The sequence below is a fragment of the Sylvia atricapilla genome, chromosome 3, assembly GCF_009819655.1.
Source record: "Sylvia atricapilla isolate bSylAtr1 chromosome 3, bSylAtr1.pri, whole genome shotgun sequence".
NCBI lineage: Eukaryota > Metazoa > Chordata > Aves > Passeriformes > Sylviidae > Sylvia > Sylvia atricapilla.
The window spans coordinates 15,886,693-15,908,517 of NC_089142.1; the positions used below are offsets into that span (position 1 = coordinate 15,886,693).

Below are 21,825 nucleotides of genomic sequence, written 5' to 3' on the forward strand. Positions count from 1 at the left end.
GGGTATGCTTGGGAGGTACCACTATTTAGAGAGACAATTGTGAGGTGTTGTGTCTGTGCTCCCTCTAGTAGCAGCAATTGATTGCTGGCCTTTATATAAATGAGTAACTGTACATATATGCTTAGCTATTCTGGCATTCAAGTGAAAAATGGATCCACTTCTTGTCTGTATGCTCCACAAAGGGAATATGGAGCGTAGTCATGTTACAAAACACTCTGCATCTGGAGTTAAGGCAATAGCTGCTCACAAAGGGGTGCAAGTCACACAATAGGCTACTTTTCAGTAATTACTCTTGAGTTATTTAGGCCCCAAGTGCATGTAAAATGAATTAAAAGAAATAAATTTGAGTTGAAGGTATTATATGCCTCTCCTCTTAATTTCTGTGGAAACCTTTAAAAAATCCCAGCACCCTGCTGTTTTGGAGAAGCAAACCTAGCAGCACAGAGCTAATATACATGAACGAGAAAGAAAGATTGGCTAGTTTCAGTTCAGTCACAGGCTGAAAGCTCTGCAAAAAAGTGGATGAAAATAGACCCCAAAAGAACATAAATGTGAAACACAGAACATTCCAAAATGCTTTCTTGTTGTAGTTTAATAGGTGAGATTGTTCTCTATTTTTTAGGAAAATTTTATTTTATTTTTCTCTAAAAAGTACCATATTAGAAGAGTAATGTCTAGAATTTTTTGTGTACTAGCTTGCTTCTTACATCTTGAGCCTACGCTTTTCATTTAGATTATGAACCTTTAAAACAAGCATTTGGATTTTTAATCATTAGTAAGATATTCAGTGCCCTGTACATATTACGCATTTGGAAAAAGATATTGTAAACAGTAGTTGCTTGTTGGAGTAAGTGTCACACTGACACACCAATATGCTTCTGGATGAATGATTATAAAATTACAGCTAGAATTTGATCTTGTGGTTCACTTTATGTCTGAAACACATATGTCTAACACCATCGCTGCAAAGGCAACACATCAAAGTGCTGCCTGACTGGTGAAAGTGAACAGGCACAATCCCAGAAGCGTGGCTTTGCTGTGTCTGTGTGTGTGCCCCAGTGTGCAAGCCTGCTCCTCATGATACTTTGGACATCACACTTGAAACTTACTGAATAAGAGCAGATTCCTTAGGGACTGGAAATTAAGTTAGGATTTTTTTTTTCCTTCTCATAATTTACTGCCAGTGTTGAAGATGCAGAGGTGTGTATGCCAGCAGGTATAGCTCTTTTCTAGGATCCCGCAAAAATGGTCTCAGGGATGGTCAGGGAAAGCAGGCCTTATCCTTGCCCATAGATCATGTCTACACTGCAACAAACTTTGTCTTGTCCTACATGTATTTCTGGTTATGTCTCTGTGCTGCTTCTGTGTAGCTTGTTCCTGTCAGAAAACCATGTTTACTTCTGTGTATTTTCATTCTAAAAGCTATTTTTTTCACGAAGATATATCAAGTGACAAGAAATGGATGAAACCTGTAATTTTTGATGAATGCCTTTTCAGGTGTACATCTCATGTTATCATTTTCTCCTTTTCCCCTTCTCTGCATTTCTTCTGTCTTTTTCTTTTCATGAATTATATTTGTCCTGTACTGTCAAACACAAGATTACACAGATTTTCTAGGGATGAATTTTATCTTTACTCAATTGTACAGTGAGCACTCTATTCTTATATATGCTATAGAAAATTGCATTACAATAAAAGTTCTGTGGCATTTGTTCTCACTAGGGCCATAATCTGGTACAAATATGAATTTTTTTGAATGCTGGTATGTATGGTGGAGTGAGAACTCAGGCTCTCTGTTGCATGTTGCCATTTGCCGTGGTCCTGATGTTGGGAATGCCAGGTTGCTCTCTGGCCAGCTGCAGTGGGAGGGGAGGGTTCTTTTCTCTCACATTTCTCATTTCTCTTGCAGAGATTTTTACCTGAAGGAAAATTCTTTACTTAGGATTCTATGGTGGTTAGCCAATCTGCAAAGAGGAGCAAGAAAGCTCCTTTTGTTTCTTCAAGGCCTGTTAAAGATTTTTCTGAGGAATGCTGAAAACAATTGTGTTAGTCTGGAGTTTTGTAAATGTTACTTAACAGGACTCCTGTGAAGTACTCCATTCTCTCCCTCTTTTTGTATAAGTGGTATGTTGTGGTATGTAAGTGATTATATTTTTGGATAGCAGTTAAATGCCCACATTTAGTTCTCCAAAAACACCATCCAATATGAAAGTTTATAAAAATTATTTTATAAAAAGTATATTTATCCAATCATGTGTACCTTGCAGGCCAATAATTAGATATACAACCCATGTAAATCAACTAATCTTTAGCCTGTGCTGGTTTTGGGGAGGGTCAGCGTGGATTTTTCTGATCTTTTTTCCCTTGGAGCCCTGGAAATCAGCGTTCAGACACACCTGTGTGGGTCTGCATGGAGTTGGATGAGGTCCAGGTCTGGAAAGGCTTACGTATTTAGATTTAATACTACCTTTTCCACAGCTGATAGCAGAAGTGATTTAGATAAATAGAAGGCTCTGACACCTGTGGAGCTGGGGAGCCCCGTGAGGCACTGAAATAGCAGGTTTTCTAAGTGAAGCTCCAGAACCAAGAAGTGAGAAATGCTGCTTTCCATGATGTAATGCATAACAACTGCAAGTCATTATCCATTTACAGTGTTTCTCTGTACAGTATTGTGATTTCACAGTATATGCTAGAAACCTAGGGTTAGGAAAATAATAACGTTGAAATAACTTTGATTTGATCAGGACAAATCTAAAGGCAAATCTTATGATTATGAAAAAGGAGTTTCAAAGCTTATAGGTAATAGTTTTGTTTGAATTAGAATGCCTTATGATTTTATGCAGAGGTGTTTATATACATTAAATATGATTGATAACTGATGTTCAACAGACTATAAAAGGAGAATGGACTAGTTTCTGTGAGCTCTTTTAAATAGAAATATGAAATTTAGCGCTAGAGAATGGATGTATTTCCACACTGTGGGCATCGTGCTTTTGATTCCTGCTTATCCAAACAGCACTTCATGCTGTTGGTAAGACTCTTGCCTTAAAACTTCCATGGCAAGTCTCTCACTGTTTTTGCAAACAGAAAAAAGGCAGATTCCAGCTCTGGCCTATGACTAAGGATGTCCTTATTTCTCAGAACAAACTGACAAAACAATCCCCTATAAATAATTATGCACGAAACTTCTGTTTCCTAGTGAATTACCAGCTTCAGTGTACAAAACCGGTTACCAGAACTCAGTTTTCCATGTTAAATTGTTAGGCTGATCACAAGCATGGATTTTGCCTGAGCAAACTGGCATTCTCCCAGATGATTTCCAAATAGGAATGCAGAGTTGACTTTACCCAGAAAGCATTTTATATGTAACCACTTTGCTTTGGAGGGTAAGAGAGCCAAATATGGACACAGACCATTCCAAATTTGTCATCCTCAGTGCTCAAACGTCCCAAGCATATTTGATTTTGCAGAGATGTCAGCTGAGCTAACTAGAAGAACTTGTCTCCTGTGTTGAAGCTGAGCTTGGATGTCTTAATGCAGCTTGATACGCCTGAGAGATCACATCTGATACACAACTTATGCTATGGCTTTAACTTCTAAGAAAAGCATGACTAACAACTTCACTGCACATAGAGGGGGAACTAGAGGTGTCTGAAGTAACATCAACCCTAAAAGATAAATCTATCTTACTTAGTATCCCAAATTGTGAAACTATATAGTAGTATTTGTACTGGACTAAACTCAGAAGTCCTTTTTCAGGGGCAATTACAGGCTTTTCTTTTTCAACTGGTATCATCTTAGATATGTCTATATTCATGTTTCAACTCTTCCTGATGTCTCTTGTCAAAAGACTGTTTCTGCACTGTATCTGATCAAGGAGCTAGTGGCACACACTGGTTCAATAGCAAGGCGTGGCTTACTTTTTAAAGTGCAATTGCAAGAGACTTTTATGCCTGTTACTTGAAAGACACCATATACAAGAAGTCATGGTAGTACTCCTCCTGATGTGATTTTTTTTAAAATCAACTGTACCCTATCATTTATTACAAGTAAAAGGTTAATGAATCTGACACTGATCTCTTTGAAGAATAAGTTTTCATTTGTCTGATGCTCTCAGGACGCCCTCAAATAGAATTCTGCCTACAGAGACAGAATAAAAACCTGCCTGCAAAAGTCAGGTCTGAATGTTTTGTTTGTTCTACCCCATATAATGTGCAAATTAAAAATCTAAAGTCTAAATGCCTCTGTACTTTGTCAGAGTGGGAAGTGGGTCCTGAATTCTGCTGTTCAGATGTATCTCTAGTTAAAAACACAATTTAATCAGGGAATGTTGTGTATGAAGTCACTCTTGGTACATGCATGAAACAAAAATCAGAGGAAAATTACATTATTTTGAATTCAAACTGAGCAAGAAATATATTGTTCCCGACCTTTTTCTATTAAGGACCTCAAACTTGATTAATTCTTGGCTTGGATGTTCCCTTACCTTTAGCAATTACATACCACTATTACAGTGATTATTTTATAAAAGCTAATAAACACTATCTGGAGTTAATATTTGCTCCCGAGGAAAGTTTGCCAAGAGCTTAGAAGAAGTTTACAGAAGATTTTGCCCATTAGGTTTGTGTACAACATTTGAAATGCCAAAATCCTTTTAGCATCATTAATCACAAAAATGCAATGTAAAAACAGTTGTACCTAATAAAGCTGCAATCTGATACAAAAATAGGCAAACCCTCAGGAATTTAACACAATAGGCCAAACATTGTCCATTCCAAATGAGTTCCAGTAGTACCACCATTGATTCGGCTTTGAATAGCTTTCTGCTCTTTTAAAAAAAACATATATAGATAAAATAGAGTTTTATTTTTTGCTGTACAGATGCATCTGTTATTAATAATTTCTTTCACAAATGATTTTGGCGAATGCATTCCAGGAAAGTTCTTTTGACCAGCTTGTCACAACTGTTTCCTTGTTCACTAAGCTTACATCTTCACCTGTCCTTATGAACTCTTTGGGGCTCCCTCTGTCCCTGACTCACAAGCTGCTCATGTTTAGAGTTCTCCAGGGGCTGACTCTGTCTGACCATAGGGAAAAAGAACCATCTCTCCCAGTTTCTGACCATGGTATAGAGCAAGTGTTGTGGGGGACTGGCTGTTGTCATGCTGTGGTAGTGCCAGAACAGGGAGCTGGGATGGTGGAGTGAAGGAGCAGGAGCAGATGTATTGCCTTCCTGCAGTTGGATCTGCTGCTCCCAAAAACCTGGAGCTCCAAATGTCAGAGCAAAAGTGACATTTTTAGACAACAAGGCATCGCTCCCTTTCCTCCTAGTGTACTGAACTGTTCTATGACCATCTCAGCTTAGTTGAATATTTATTTCCTGCAGTGATCATTTATTATACTGTATCCTATTTTTCAGTTTTACTTGGACTTGCCTATTAAACATGTTCAATTGGCCTAGCAGTGGGTTAAGCTCTCCAGAAAAAAAAAAAAAAATTGTAGAGACATTTAGAAAAGGTAAATAAACCATCAGTTTTTATTATAGAATACATGTATGATAAGACATGTTCTTATTTGTTTAATCCCCCTCATCTTGACCTCTGTCTCAACAGACTGCTGTTCATTCACCTTGTGATCTGAATGCTGAGCTTTTTCAGGGTCTAGGTTTAAAGGTAATGCAGGAGACTGATGGGCTTCCCTTTAGAGTTCATCCTTTGTTTTCAAGATGCAATCCGTCTGCCTTTTTCTTCCTCTTTCTCTCTTGCTTTTAAAATTAAACTTATTTAGATAGACAACAATGTACTTTGATAACTCACCTTTTTTTTTTTTTTCTTAGCCAATGGCAACATAATTTTGATGTCTTATAAGCCAAGCTTGATTTTAAGAGTTATTTCCACTTGGTTATCTTTCATTCTCAGATTCTGACTCTCCCTATTCACCTTCTTCAAGTCTTCAGCTGAAGCCCTAATTAACTGATTTTTTTGGGGGGGGATGGTTTAAAAACTATCTAAATGAAATTCCATGAATTAGATATTATAAAAATTATTATTTTTGCCATACTGTTGTTATTGTCACAGTTCAGATATTGGAGACCACACGCATCACATTAACAATGTGGATGATGCTGTTAACAATGTGCATTGTCCAAGCTAATTCCTTCCATGCCCTTTTTCTGCCATAAGGATTTTCTGTCATTTTAAAAGACATGGGAAGATCCCTTTCCTTCTGATGCTGACGAGAACTTGGGAGCCGCACTGCCAGGTTCTTGCAGAGGAACTAAGTGAAAACCTCTTGTTTGGCTGAGAAGACTGATAAAGGCAGCTACAACTCTCATCCTTATTCTTCTTTTTTACAGTCACAGTAGAAGATACCCACTCTAGGGAGCTTTATGGCTCTCCTCTCCTGATAAACATGAGAAACTTGATGCATGGGAAAATGGGACTTGATGATAGCTTGACACTTTCACACCTTGAGACTCAAACTCAGATCTGTCAGAGGCGCATGCTATGAATATGCTGATGAAACAAAACCCACACAGAGCACACCACAACCCTAGTTAAGAGGCTTTGTATTTGTCTACTACAAGCTATTCTTTCATCCAACCCGCCCTGAATTGCATCAAAGAGTTCTATTATAAATTTCTGACCACATCATAAAGACAACATGGAGCAGATGATTTGACACGTGAGAAAATGACAACAGCTAAAACCTTCTGCCATGTTGCTGGCCCTGAGACAGCACTTACAGTACTGACACTTGCATCTCCCACAGACTCTACCAGCATTTCACACTTAATAGTGACAGGTCTTCATTTGCATCTTTGAGGTTATCACGAAATCATTAGCCCATCTGATGTACACAGAGTTAGCTGTAGTACTTGGAAAAGTTATCCAGTAGTCACTGGAAGTTGATGCTTGCCAGCAGTTATTTAAATTCAGCTCTCAAATACAATCAAAAGTAATTGATAGAAAGCTGCTTCATTACAATTCCTCCGTTTCTATTATTTAGTATTTTTATGTGGAGTTGGATTTTGGTCTGGAACAGTGTAGTAATGTGAGTTGAAAGCAAACTGGGAATGAGCCAGAAAGTGAGTGCTTAATCCAGAACCAGCACCTCTGGGAGCAAAGACTTCAAGATTCAGATGTTTTGTGTTTGCATTGCTTCCAACTTCATACTGGAGGATGGAGAGAGGTGATGGAAACCATCAATAAGATCAAATTTAATTTCTTCTTTAACATTTCTCTTTCCACACTTTTTCCAGTTGGGAATTTCAACTAAAATCTAGGACTGTGTTCTCAGCCTCACAAACTGCAGACTAAAAAGTTAATGAAATGTAGATCTAATTTTAGAAATATCAGTTCATTTGGAATCCATTTGACAGGGACAATAATGCTAGGAAGCTACAACTGGAACAAACCTGAAACAGACAGCAATGATGCTTTCTGTTTTCTCTGTGTGTGTGACTTGAGATTTCAGGGCTGCCAAATTTCACGCATTCCCACAGCTTAACAGTCACACATTGAGCTAGGCTTCAGGGATTGATCATGTTGATCATCAGGAGATTGCCTAGTTCTTGCCCAATTTTATCTGAGATATGGTTTCTGTCATATTTTTAATAGCATGAATCTCTTGGGAGAGACACTGTTTTCTCTGAGATTTTGCTGTCCACATTGTAGGCAAGAAACATCTTGTAACCTCACTTAGGCATATTTCTTTCCCCACTCTGTAACTTAAACCAGAAATCCTTTGATAATGAAAAAAACAAGCTTGCTTTTTGTTCATGAAACATAATAGAGAAACAGTATTCTTGTTTACATAATACTGTTTCTCTATTTAAATCCCTTGCTCTGTGCAGTTCTGCAGATGAAGAAATATTATAGTGTTTGTTATTTGTATTGTTGTGGGACCTAAGAGTAACAGTTCTTGACTCCATTGTGCTTCATTGCATGGAGAGAACAGTAAAGTGTCTCTCTCTAATAGCTTGATTGAGAAGCCTGGAGAAATGAGAATAACATGCTGATTGGAAAAAGAAGGGAATGTCACAACTTCCCCAGTGCTTAACTACTGTTTGGCCTTTGGTTTCAAGGAATTTAATAAAGTAATTTTTTTGATGTTTACTGGGAGACCCTTTAAACAGAAGTTAAACAGAACTACAAATCAGGCATCAAAATGCTTGTAATTCCATCATTGAGATTCAGATTGTTTGTCTAACATGATTATAAGAACCACTTAATGCTTTCTCAAATCCATGATATAGCAATGAAGAAACCAATTTAGAGGTGGTGCAGCTGAATATATGAGGGTATTTTCATTGCACACTTGTAGCTCTGTGCCTCACTCTGTGTAGTCAACAGACAAAGGAAAGGTGCTCTAGGGAGACAAAGTACCTATGTTTAATATGTAAAACCAGCTTGAAGCAGAAAGCCTGGATAACACTTTTAAGAACTCAAGACTCAAGGATATTGATAATACTGAAGTTTTTCCACACATTTCTCTTTCAAATCCTTCTAGGAATATCTCACTAAATTATTTATAATATATTCAAGGGTTTAAAAATAAAATAATTTCTAAACCAAATTAGACTATTTAGCTTACCTGGAATATATATATATATTAAAGTGATTCTACATGATTTAGCAAAGATCTTAGCAAGTATGTTATTGTACTCATCACTTCTGTTCATAGCTATTTTTTAGGTTGTATCTAGGGGCCTGCTTTCTGCTGTCTTCTTTCAGACATCTATTTTGGCTGATTTAAATGTGAGGATGGAAAAAAAAACCCACTATAAAAATTCCTACAAATAAAACCTTTTTTTGAAAAATGAGGTGTCATGTATAGTTTAATTTAATCTTTGTGTGGTTTTCTTTGGCATGTTGCTCACACTTGGGATTCATATGGTGTATCACAGCAGTTCAGTTTACAAACCCACTTGTTGCTCTACAAATGGTTATAAAAATTCCAAGAAAATGCTGCAAAAGAGCAAGTTTGCAATCTTGAGAGAAGTAAGTGACAAATATGTTCAGAATAGATAAAGTTGAATTTGTGGAGCACATACACTGTGAAAAGACCTTAGACAGTAATTTTGGTAAATAATAGATTGTCTTTTTTTTCCTTCTGCCAGTACTTTCTCATTTCACTTCTTTGTCTTTTGATGTCCAGAGCGGAAATATCAGGTCACAGTTCATGCATAAGGAAGATGTCACATATCTGAAATTCATATGTATGCTGTCAGCTCCTTTTTCCACCAAGAACTTGATGATCATATTGTATTTGAGACATGAAGGCTTGTTTTCAGGAGGGTTTTCAAGCCATACCCCCTGAAATGTATGGCCTTTTGTATATGAAAAAGGCAGTTTACACAGTTGTGTAGTAAAGACCATATTTTCTTACATTTAGGAACAAAGACATGTCAGGCTTTATTGAGCACATCACTAACTATATAACTAGCATTAAACACTCTATTTGCAACTGTTGCTGTGTATTTTGTGTGTGATTATCACCCCTAGATCTGCATCCTATAAAAAGATATTTCTGTTTGCTTAATTATAAAGCTCTTTATGAACAGGCTCATCTGTAAATAGCTTGGTGCAGCTGAAATAGAAATATAATTATAATGAAGGCAGATGTTTCTGAGATACTTCTCATGAAACTTGTTCTGAATATACAAAGGAGGAAGGCTTTTCTAGCTGGTGGAGTGTTGGCCAAATGTGGTCTAATCATCCAAATATGAGGGGGGGTCACTTTGAGGGAAAAATCTGAATAATAATAATGATGACAACAGCAGTAACACCGACACTGCAAACAACAATATGAATAAAATTTCCAAACCCATATACAACTGCCCCATGCCTTGGTAAACATCTTTCTTCCTGAATCCTGAAGGGGAAAAGAAATAACTTATGTAATTTATTCTCTGTGGATTAGTTGCCAGATAATGCTGGACTTTTATTCTACAATGCTTCATTAGTTTGATGAAACTCTCATGGATCTGCAAAGTTTAAGGTCATCTGTATACAAATATAGCAGTTCTGTCTGCCTCATTGTCTCTGCATGTGCTCTTAAATTGTTTAAATCCTATCAGTGAAATAATGGGATAATTTTTAAAATTTTTTTTGCATCCAACGACTTATAAAACTACTGACTCCTATTTCCCATGGAAATTCTATTCCCAAATCTTTAGAAAAATCTCACCTTTCAGTCAAACCACAGGCTTCCTTCCCCCTCCCTGCCTTCCTTCACTAACAGTAAATGCTGGTGCTGTGACAGCTGGCTGAGAGCTGTTGATCCAAGCCTGCAGTCCTCACTTCAGTGGAGTTGCCATCCTGATCAGCTCCTATTTGTCCCATCTTTAGTGACTCACCAGCAGAGCCGGTCGCTGTCCCAGTCATCTTATGATGAGGGTGCCCAGGCAGCTTCAGCCATCTGGCAGGCTTGTGGAGCTGGAAACAGCCAGTTTAGTCCAGGGTGAGATGCTGTCAGCTAAGTAATGCTGTGGAATAGCACCTTCCAGCCCAGGACAGTCTTGTTTTGCTCACAGCCTGTACACAGGCGTCACTGGTTGGCATTGCTACTCTGCCCATCTTCCTCTTCCTCCTCACAGACTGCATGACTGAACAATGAAGTATGGAACTGGGCTACCTTAAACTAGCAGAGGCAGTGTGAAGCAGAAAATACTGAAGGATGATTTGAAGTGAGCCAGAAGCACTCCTGATATCTCTGTTGTGGATATTTTTCAAACATAAACATAGGCCTCTGACTAAAGCTTGCAGATGTGGAATATGAGTGTTTGTGCCATGAGATTTAAAAGGAACGTGGTGATTTTAAAGGGCTGTGTATCAAGTTTTAAATGTAACTTTGGGCAGCCTGTAGTAATTCCTTTTACTCCCTCACTTGGGTGGCAGACGAAGAGAATTGGACAATATATCTATCTCCTTTGCAGGAAATGTATCCTTAAGGATAACAGAGCAGAATCCAGTTCAGAGCAACTCCCTTGAGATGTAATATCTATACTTCCTGCTCTCATTTGTGAACAATTTTACTGTGTCTGTTTCAATAACACCTACTGTGCCAGGACCTGGCTGGTGTGGTTCTCTTTGAATGGTCTATTGGCACTGCTCCAGATTTCAGGAGAAGCTTTCACTAATAACATGTATCAAGCATATTTCAGTTCAAGAACACATCACAGTTCTCGTTTCAAAAGTTGGATCCCAGATCGTTCCTCTGCAAAACACACCCTGGGGAGAGATTTCCTTGTCTGGTTGGGTAATTCTGCTCTCTTTTTCTGATATTCTTAATGGAGAAACAACAAAATAACAGGTCTTTCAGTGTAGGTGCCTCACTTCCATTACGAATCAAAAAGATTACATATGTGCTGAGGATGAGAATGAACCTTTCAGACTGTACATACTTGTGCCTGAGGCCACACCTTGGGGTCTAACAAATCAGCCTGGCTTTCTGGTCTCTTCTGACCCCAAGGGATTCAGTGTAACTAGTCTACACATATGGGATAGAAAAAGACAGAAATGAAAGGTGTTGCACTGATCTAGAAAAGAAGTATTCAGCAGTAACTCAAATGTAGGATTTGAGATTAAAATTAATGGAGCACCTTATGCTACAAAACACATTCCATTAATGAAATGAACAATTATTTTCAATTTTATGCATTAAGAAAGGTGATGACAAATATTTCTGCATCAGGAATTATACATGCTGTGATAGGAAGAAAATTACCCAATTGTTTCTTTTATGAATGGGAAACAGAGGCCTAGAGGTATGATTTACTAGAGATTTCTCTTTTTCTCTGTTACACACACAAAGAAGAGTGGGTAGTTTTATGACTCCTATGCAAATATTAATTTTTCTGCATTTGTTCCAAATTTGTGAACTGCACTTGTCCTCAGACTCCCATGTATGTAAAACTGCCATCCACAAGACTCCTGCTAATAGAAACTGTCCAGTCTGAGGCAGACTTTTAACCTACCAGCTGTGAGTGCGCATATTGTCTGCATCTCCACCCTCACCTTTTGCCTGCTCTTCATTGTCCTTGTCAGACATTTCTTCTGAGAACTTCTACTGGAAACTGTGTCCCTATATAATGAAGGTGTTAAAAAGCTACTCTGGCTACTAACTAAAAGAAACCACTTAATGACTAATCCTTGGCCTTATTATGGAATAAGATAGAAAGCATTCCATCTGAATTTGGCATAGAGGAAAAGTATCTGAAAGTCTCTCTCCCTGAAAAAGAAATGTTATAATGTTATCTGTTTTTCATATTTCCCTATAGTTGCCTTTCTTTCAACTGAGGCATTCTGTCTTTATTAGCTTGTTCACTCTATTTTATATATATATATATATATATATATAATAAAGTATATATTATATATATATATATAAATATAATTTATTTTAGAATAGCTTGTTAGTGAAAAAATGCAACCAAAAACCCTTGTTATTTTGTACTTTGCTACAAATTCAGAATTATAGGCCAATAATTTAATTTGTCAATTTTGAATGAAACCTAACTGTGTCTGACTTAAAATATTTTGCTGTCATTTTTGTTTTCCAGTTTCCTGTTTTGCTTTTTTGCCTTTGTTATACTGATAACTGTACAGAAATGGAAGCATTTCAGAAATGTCTGTCATGAGATTAACACCCCAGTTTTGTAAATGTGTGAAATTAGGACATGCAATTACTCTTAGAGATTCTGAGATAATTTTTTTTTTTATTTCTTCCCAGTATGTAGAGAGCAGCATAAAGGCATGGGTTTTAAATTACATTGTCTTATTTAAAAGAAGACATAAATGGTCTTCTGTTGTCCACTTATAGGGACGGCTATAATCTCTTTAATCTCTTCAAAATGTTGAAAGGTAACATTGCTGTATTTCCTCTGTATCACAGAAAGTCAGTTTTTCAGATCTATACATTCCTCATGTCTAGAACTACTTAAAGAGATGGTTATTTCAGGCATTAGTTTCTCAGTTGACTCCATGTAGCCAAATCTATGACCTCTATAAAGTCTAGAGGATAGCATAGACATGCTTGTAAGACTAAGGTTTTATCTAAACTCCTGATACCTGTAGCTACTATTGTGGCTCACAAATTGTAGTGAATCATCACATCCCCAGCTGGGAATACCATAGCTAGTACCAGTGCTTACTTAACCAATGTGCAGTGAAGGGTCATAAAATGGATGTGGAGTAAGAGGAAACGTGGTAGGACAGCTAATAGAACTATCAAAGCACCTTGAACAGTGTATATGGGACAACAGGGAAATTGTGGGTAGAGGTGGAATAGCCCCACTACTGAGAAGCTGAAGACATTATTATGTTGGCTGCTATTTACCTTGGGTACTGCTGACTTAGATATTGAAGCACAGAAGCTTTCTCCATATACTCAGTATAGATTATTTGAGTTAGAGAAGTGGTGATCTGAGTTATACATTTTGTCTTGTTTTTTTTTCCCTTCCCCCCTTCTTCAAAATAAATAATTGAATCTTTTTGAAGACCATAACAATTGGTATATAGAGAACTCTTTAGCAATTCTGGAGAAAACTATTCAAGTGAAATAGTATCAAACTGTGACTTGTGATCTTTTTAATGTATATTCAAGAGATACCAAATTTATGTAAACAATGAATTATTCCCCTAATGTATTTCATAGTTTTGTTTGAAAAATCAGTGCTGTTTGACTTGATTTGTAGCAATCTGTATACAAAAAATAATATATATATATCCCAACATTAAGTTGTGAGGACCTGAACTGCCTTTATGCAGGTGTTTCTTTGCATCAGTTTTACGATGTGAAGTTGAAGCAAGTTAAGAAGGTTTTGACTCTGCTGTTAAAATGGGATAAAGATGTCTGAGGCCTAGGTTTAAGCTCTTAAGTAAACAAAAGGGAGCTACAGTTTTCTGTACAGTTTCATTTCAATTACCACACGTAAAAGTAAATTTTAAGGATATTGATTGCATCATACTATGCTCATTATTAAATTTCATTTATTTATGTGTGTAGCTTATATAATCTTCTAATAACAACATTTTATATTCAATAACATGCAATTCATATAATATTGATATTGTGTTATTCAAAATAGTATGTATTATAGCATGCATTTTTATAATATTCCAGATGCTGATAAATCTACATTGGCAGCTTTTTTACCGCTGTAAATCTACTGCAGCAGGATTTTTTTTCTGAAATCTGTCTGAAAAGTTATATCCAGTAAAGAATCTGTGAGCTATAATAGTAAATGTTTTGCACTTGTAGGACACTTCAAGGAGATAGGATCTGGACCACAGCCTTCAGTGGTAATGGGCAGAGCAGCTGGGAAGGGGACAAATCAAAGAGGTTTTACAGTGTGGGATCAGGAGGATTGCAACAGCTGGGGTGGGTCAGGCAGGTTATGACATTTGGGGGAACTGTTGGGTAGGGAGCTCTTCGGTGAGGAAGGATGAGAGTTATGGCAGCTGTAACTGAGTTGGTGTTGAGACTTATGATCAGGAGGAACTGGGAACAGTATAGCATCTGGAAGCTGATCAGGCAAGGGGCTCATATTATCTGGGGGATCAGGAAGTACACAACAGCTGGGAAGGGTCAAACAAATACCCAACACACATGGAATTGAACAGCAGGGCCTGATGCCACATAAGGCTTCTCACATTCCTTTTTTATGTATTGCTGCTCTCTACCTTTCTGTAAATTCCTCTTAACTCATGTTCAAAATGTTTCTTTGTGCAAAAATAAAGAGGAAAAAATAAATGATATGAAATTCTACTATTTTTTTCTAAGAAAAAAATGTGGATAGCCCTTCTCAGATGAAATGTGTCCAGCCAAATCCCATGTAATTCTAATTATTGGCTAATAAAATATTTTTCCCCAACCCTCTTGCACCCACTGCCCTACCATGTGAAGATTTTTTTAATCTTTTTTTCCAGGAGCTTTTTTTCCAGTGTAGTTAAACTTCCTCTTCCAGTGGGAGCTCAACATATGGAGGCTCAATTTTTCATGATACTGCCCAGTGATAGTGAGGGAACTTCATGACAGGTGACCCTGGTACAGGAAGAACAAGCTTCATGTGTCTTGCTTGGCGTATGCCACTTTGGCTGAATGGTCTGTTTCTCAAAAATTTGTTTATTTTGTGCTTTCCTAGTCGCAGATATTGCACTATTACACAGGCATAATTGTACATTTGTCATGTTTTCCCTAAAGTTTCTACTTCCTATCTGAGGCTTATTATATTTTACATTCATGTCCTTCATGTATGCTCTTGCTGTCCTGTTTTTTTTTTCAATTAATTTTAAAAGTGAGACCTTTATGATCCAATACTGCCACATTCTCCATAGGTTCACTTTCCTCATGTTTGTAATTTCTCTCTGACCTTTGCTGACACTCCTAGAATACCATTTTTGTTATACCTCTTTGCATCTGCACCCAAATATTTTGTTTCATGCTGCGTTTGATTGTAAGCTCATTTTGCAGAGACTATTTTTTAATTCATATTTAGATAAGTACCTAGCATGATGCAGTCTTTCACAATAGGTCTCACAGTTACTAAAAAAGAATAATAAATTATGGTAATGAGTTCTGTGAAAACCCTGATTCTTTGCAAATCTTTGACAAATTGGGAAATTATGTCATATGTATTAGGCAGTTGTGACAAATACTCATAGGGTGGATGGTAAATTGTTGTTTTACCTCTACAAAAGTCTGTAGTATTCTCTTGTGTTTTCCATAGCTGCTCATATTATTTCTTTTCTTCTATAGGCTCTTATTGCTTTCCAGACATGCTGTGCCTTGTCTTTGCCAATTGTTGCCATCTGTCCTGATGACATTGTGATGGAGGTTGAGTGTGTTTCTGAGCTTCTTAATAATGTCACAGTGTCATTTTGCGTTACTTCTGTCACTCTGCTGCTGTTATGCTAACTTGTCTTCCTTCTTCTTTTCTTTTACACGACTCTTATACTCAATGCAGTCTAAAAAACGCCCTCTGGATATAAGTTCTTCTCTTCTTTTCACCATATCCAGTATCTCATCTGTTCTCTACAGCTGCTTTCTGTGTTCTCTATTTATTCCAATCATATTCTATAGAGTAGAAAGTGCTTCTTGTAGGACAGATTTTTTTAATTTCCTCTTGGCATTCAGTAACACCCCATTAAGTGACTGTGTTTACACTGCAGTTGTCAATGATCTTTTCCGGGTCCTCTGCTCATTAAGCAATAAATTCAACTTTCCTGGCTAGCAGTGTTTTGAACATTTCATGTGGCAATATGGAGCCAGTCCCACAGGGAATGGTTTCCTCTTACCAGACTGCTCCCTCCACGTGCTATACTCCCTGTTGGGTTTATCTAACTATGTCATCTCTAGGAAGGGTACTTGAAGCAAGCTGTTGCCTCTTTCTTAGTCGCATGCAGGTTGCCAGGGAGCCTGGGGGACCCACCATCTGACATTCATAGCACTCGGCTTCTAACGGAATATGTCTGAGAATCCCACTGAAGCGTGGGATGACAAGTTCCCTCTTTCTTTTTTGGAGAATTACTTCTCATCCACAATTAAGGTAATAAAATATTTCTGCCAACCTGTTATTATGTTGGCATTCAGATTGCTATCATTCACTGAAGAATTAGAAAAATAAAAATAGTTTTTCAAGGGCATCTTCTAAGTGACTTTGTTTTACATTCAACTCCAAGATTACAAAATGTGAAAACCCTGCCAAAGTGAGTCCCAGTGATGGCACAGCAAAAACAGTAATTACTTGGGCTTTCCTTTGCTCCTTCTGAATTCTGCTTCAACTTGGACACAGGTAGATCACACCCAGGAGTGAGAAAATAATTCATTGCACAATCTGGTGCTTAACCTGCCTACTAAGACTGAGAACGAGGGTGCCAATTAGTGCCAGCTGTAACAGTGCTTGGGAGATGTGGACCATCCACCTGGAGTTGGACCATGATCAGAGTTCATTTCAAAAAGGACACTGAGCAGCCATCAGAATGGTAATAATTTCCAACCACTCTTGAATTGAATTCAGACTTAATTTAATAGAACAGACACTCTTAAGAGTACTGAGGGTTAATACTGGGAGGAGAATAACATCAGAGAGGTAACATGCAAACAAATACAGGGACAGAACAACATACCAAATCTATAATTTCTGTTTAATATAAAGAAAGAAAAAGAAAAAAAAAAAGAAAAGAAAAAGAGAAGCTTGACCTACAAAGAGCCTAACAAAAAAGAGGGAGTGAATTTGCAGTCATGCTGGTATATGGTAGAAGGGCAAAAAGCAACAAGTTATTTTATTTCTTGATATCTGGAAGGGGAACCAAGATCATGCAAATAGTGTAAAGTACCATCATACAAAGTAGTATGTTTTAATATGATATGATAAAACCCCCAGAGCTCAACACAGTGCTGAAGGGTATGCACTTGGTTTATATTACCAAGGTTCCTCCCTTATGCTCTTCTCTGTGTTTGACTTTAGTTTCCACTCCTGTAACACACTGATGCATTTTGTTCTCTATCTCATTCTACCCATCTACATGCCAACTTAATTTTGTTCTTTCCTCCTTCATAGTTGCACCATCTCTGACATTAACTTTTATACTGATGATCCACCTAAGGCCTCAAATATCTGCAGCTTTTTTCAGCTCTTCATTCAACCTCCAGTTTTGGTACAACTCTCCTGCGTGTCAAAACTGTTCACATAACTCAGTCTTCAAGTGTTGCTCCCTTTTTGGCTTCTGGTCATGTACAAGTGGCTATTTCAACATTCATTGACTTTCACCCTCTCCTGGTCTTACCTCAGCACGACTCTGCCACCTTTCCACTCGTATAATGTGAGTCTGCCTGTCATCATTTCCAGTGTCATCAGTATTGTTGCCCTCTCTTCTGCTTTCAACAAAAGCTAAGTGCAGATCTGTTAGCTTGCTATAGGTAAAGTAAATTAGAAAGCATGAATTATGAACTGCTCAAGAAATAGCAGCTGTTGAGCTTGTGTGCACAGCGAGGTTTGTTTGCTGCTGATCAATAAAAATCAGAGTCAGTAGCTATGCTACCAGAGAGACCATCTGTGGCTAGAGAGCCAGAAGCTTGCTGACCAGGATAGACACTGCTGGCTCAAAGGAGGACAGGGAGAGGTTACATTCATATAACCACCCAAAGAGGGACATATTTAACTATCAGCAAGTGTGCAGTCTGTGTGCAAAAGCACCTTACTGCCCTGCACTTCCTCTGGGAGGAAGGGGCTGAAAATCGTCAGCAATGTCCCTTGGCTATGCGAGTGTAATAAAGTAGTGTGATTAACAAAACAGGGATTTTTACTAAAGAAATTTGGTAGCAAGGGACAAGAGAGGAATAGAGGGACAGAAATTTCTCTCTTCTCTTGAAGAAACAAACATAGGGATGGTTCCTCTCTTATTCTTCTTGTGAACCTTGTGCTAATATCTCTTAATAATAAAAAAAAATCACTTGTGTCCTCAATTTCTTTTCTAGTTACTGCACAACTTTTTATTTCACTCCTGTGTATGCTGTATAAAATCACTCCATTTTTGTTCCCCAAGCCCAGCACAGACCAATCTCATTCAAATGAAATTAGTCTTGTGAAATTTCAAAGGTCTTCTTGTTAGCCAAATCTCATACTCAATATGTGCTATCAATTTTCATCAGATGTCATTGATATAATCAAGTATGCTCTTCTAAAAATTCCATCGTCCACTGGCTTTTGAGATGTCAACATAAGTTGGTTTTCCCTCTTCTACTTCTGATAATTTCTGAAGTATTTTCTTCTGTAGTTTCTCGTTACTAATTATCTATTAATAAGATTTTTTTTTCTTATTCTTCTTTCTTTCTATATTGTATGTCTGAATAACACATGCAGAATCAACTACTGTTTCTTTGCAGATGACTCATGCATGGAGCACTTCTTCAGATTTCTCTTCTGTTCTACAAACAGAAAATACTCTACTATTATACTATATGATTTTAAAGGTCAATTTGAGTAAAAAAAAAAAAAAGAGTTCTAGCTACTTAACTGTCCACAATATTTATCTTCTTCATCACTATGACATCATCCAGCTTGTCTCTGATGTAATCCATTGTTGTTTTTCACTTGGCCCTCTCTCTATGTTCTGCTGTCTGGAGTATCACTAGGTCTGGTGGATGCTTTCCTGGAACATCTAGAAGGGATGTAAGCTATATTTCCTCTCACTGTGAAAACCTTTTACACGCACTTTTCCTTACATCCTCATTCCTATTTAATTCCAACATCTTTAATCTCAATTAATCACATCTTTACTTCAGAGTTATTTTCAGTCCCCTTTTGTTTCTATCATCTCTCTTCTGTTGTAAAGGTACGTGGATTCTTGGTTTCAATTTAACTGTGCCAAGGAAATTATATCAATTCAGTGGTTTCCCTTTTTATTTTAAATCATTTTCTTGATCTTTAAAGCCCTTCCCAGGTTCTACCTGCTTAATTCATATTTGCTGGACAGAACTTGATTTCTGGCCTTTGCAGCTGATGTCAATCTTTGTATTGTTATTGTTTATATTTTTTGTGTGCTTTTTTCCTTAAAGACTTCTTTGTACATGGAGGAAAAGAACATAATCCTCATCAGTGCAATTTCCTTTCCCTTCTCCGAAACTTCTCTCTAAAAAGAAACCACCTTCTCCTGAGAAACTTAGAAAAACCTTAGGAATAATTTGGCAGTCTGAGTGGGATACACCTGCTCAAACGTTAGTGTTTTTCACATAGAAGTTATGTCTGAGCTAGTCCCAACACACTTAGTAGTCAAGTCAGATGGGAATCATGGATTTATCTCATCCTAAAGTTCACATGCCTCTCTCTACACTGATGGTAAAGAGAAGTAAGCAGATGGTTCCTGTGCAGGCATCACAGATATACAAAACTCATTAAGTATACATAGGATTAGCTTACCGTGCTAATTCTATTTATCCCCCTATTTTCTGTTATTTTAATTCAGATATTAGTATTATTTTTTCTTGTCTGTCAGCTCTAGAGTAGGAACCTTCTATTTTTCCATCATGGTTAAACCCGTAATATCTCATGGCTTATTCTTATAGTTTTTCACAGTGATGATATACAAAGCAGCCAGAGAGCTCAAAGAGGTGACTTGACATATTCATCCTTCTTATGAACCACTTGCAGAACTACCCAGTACTTTCAGCTGTTAGACAAATGTTTTCATGGGATAAATATTAATGAAACAAATTGTTGTTACTTCAGAGCATTTCTTTTGGCTTGACTAATGTGGTAGGAAATTGCATCTGCTGATTTAATTCTAACAAATGAACAAGTTATATCAGAAAAAAAATACACGAGAAAGCCACTGGATTACTCAAACTACAACACAGTCAACTTCATGAACCCAAGAAAAATAGTCAGAAAAGAGTGCTTGCCTATGTCTGAATGTAACACAGAACCTACTTTTTTACTAGAGTCACAGAAAACTTCCTTAAAATAAAGATGAGGTAGAGAGAAAAAGAAAAAAGTAAATAGGACATGGAAAAAGAAAGGAAAATAACTAGTCTTAAGCACAGTGTAAGAAATAGCTTGGCAATTTGTTTGCTCTCATAGAGCAATTACTGTGCTAAATTAAGTGCATTAACCAAATGCCCCGAGTGGCTTATGGCATGTTGTAGTCAATTCAGCATATGTGGGGTCTTCTCAATTGCACCAACATGTTACATTTGCACAAGTTGCATTTTGTGTCATTCTCTATTGGAACCTGAGGGCTGGTTTTTTAGAACTATAAACATAGATAAGAGCAAAATTATTTTACCCACTAGCAGTGTATATGTTCCCAGAAACATAGCATCTGTCTTTCTTGTATTCTCAGTGTGTCTGATATCAATTTGGGTAGATAGTTATTTTGAAGTGTTTTTCCATAGTCCCAGATGTGTGAATTTTTAATTAGTTCTAATAATTGTCTTTTTTATATTGTTTCTATGAACTATGATGTATAGCATCTAATCCCTATAAATTACATCTAAAGTGAAAATTTCAAAATCAACCTATTATAGTGGTTTATGTTTATTGCAAGCTGAATTGCAGCTTTCTTGCTACAGACAGAAGTGCACCTGGGATAAAAAGCTAGTCATAGAGTGACTGTCACAGCTAAGGCTAAAATATAAGATATATTAGGGCTGTAGACGTTTCATAATGATTTGTTTTAGTAGTATCTGTAGCAGCATGATCAGCATTGTAAATCATACTAATATGGGAATGACTTCCTCAAAGAAAAAATGGGTGTGCCCCCAAGAAAAATGATTCTGTCTTTCCACTTTGACCTTTAGCCTTTTCTCTTTGGGCAGTGTTCAGTCAAATATTGTTTCTCATTCCTCTGCTACAGGCACATTTGGGAGATGCAGACTGCTAAAAAACTGCTGAAGAATTGCATCTTCACGGCATGGAGAAGTCCAGAGGTGCCTTGCAGGGACAACATCTATACTGAGAATAATTGTAAAGTGCTCCCTTTGTGAAGATGCTGAGGAGGAAAAGTTTAGTAGAAGTATGATGATCTTTGTTTTAAAGGGTTCTAAAAACTTCCATTTGAATAATGAATATTAAGCAAAGGGAATAAGAGTATTTAGACCTATATTATAGGTCTAATTATAATAACCTGTAGACATTTATATAGTTGCATACAGAGAATTAAAAATTTGTCTGGATAAAATATTCATCCCTTTAGTGATCCTTTCTCTCTCCTTCTGTTTTTCTCCATCAGCTTTGCAAAGAGGGTGACTTACTTCTTCCTTTTTTAGTTACTTCTAATGATTTCCTTTTCCTATGATGATCTAACTTCATCCATTTCTTTT

At 37.2% G+C, this 21,825-nt stretch overlaps 1 long non-coding RNA gene across 1 annotated transcript in view; it reads left to right on the plus strand.

The window, feature by feature from the left end:
- Positions 1–21,502, plus strand: part of LOC136358377 (uncharacterized) — a 108,703-nt gene extending 87,201 nt beyond the window's left edge. Inside the window, exon 4 of the long non-coding RNA XR_010743071.1 lies at positions 21,360–21,502. This is a non-coding gene — a long non-coding RNA (uncharacterized lncRNA). The remainder of the gene's footprint in view (positions 1–21,359) is intronic.
- The last annotated feature ends 323 nt before the right edge of the window (positions 21,503–21,825 follow it).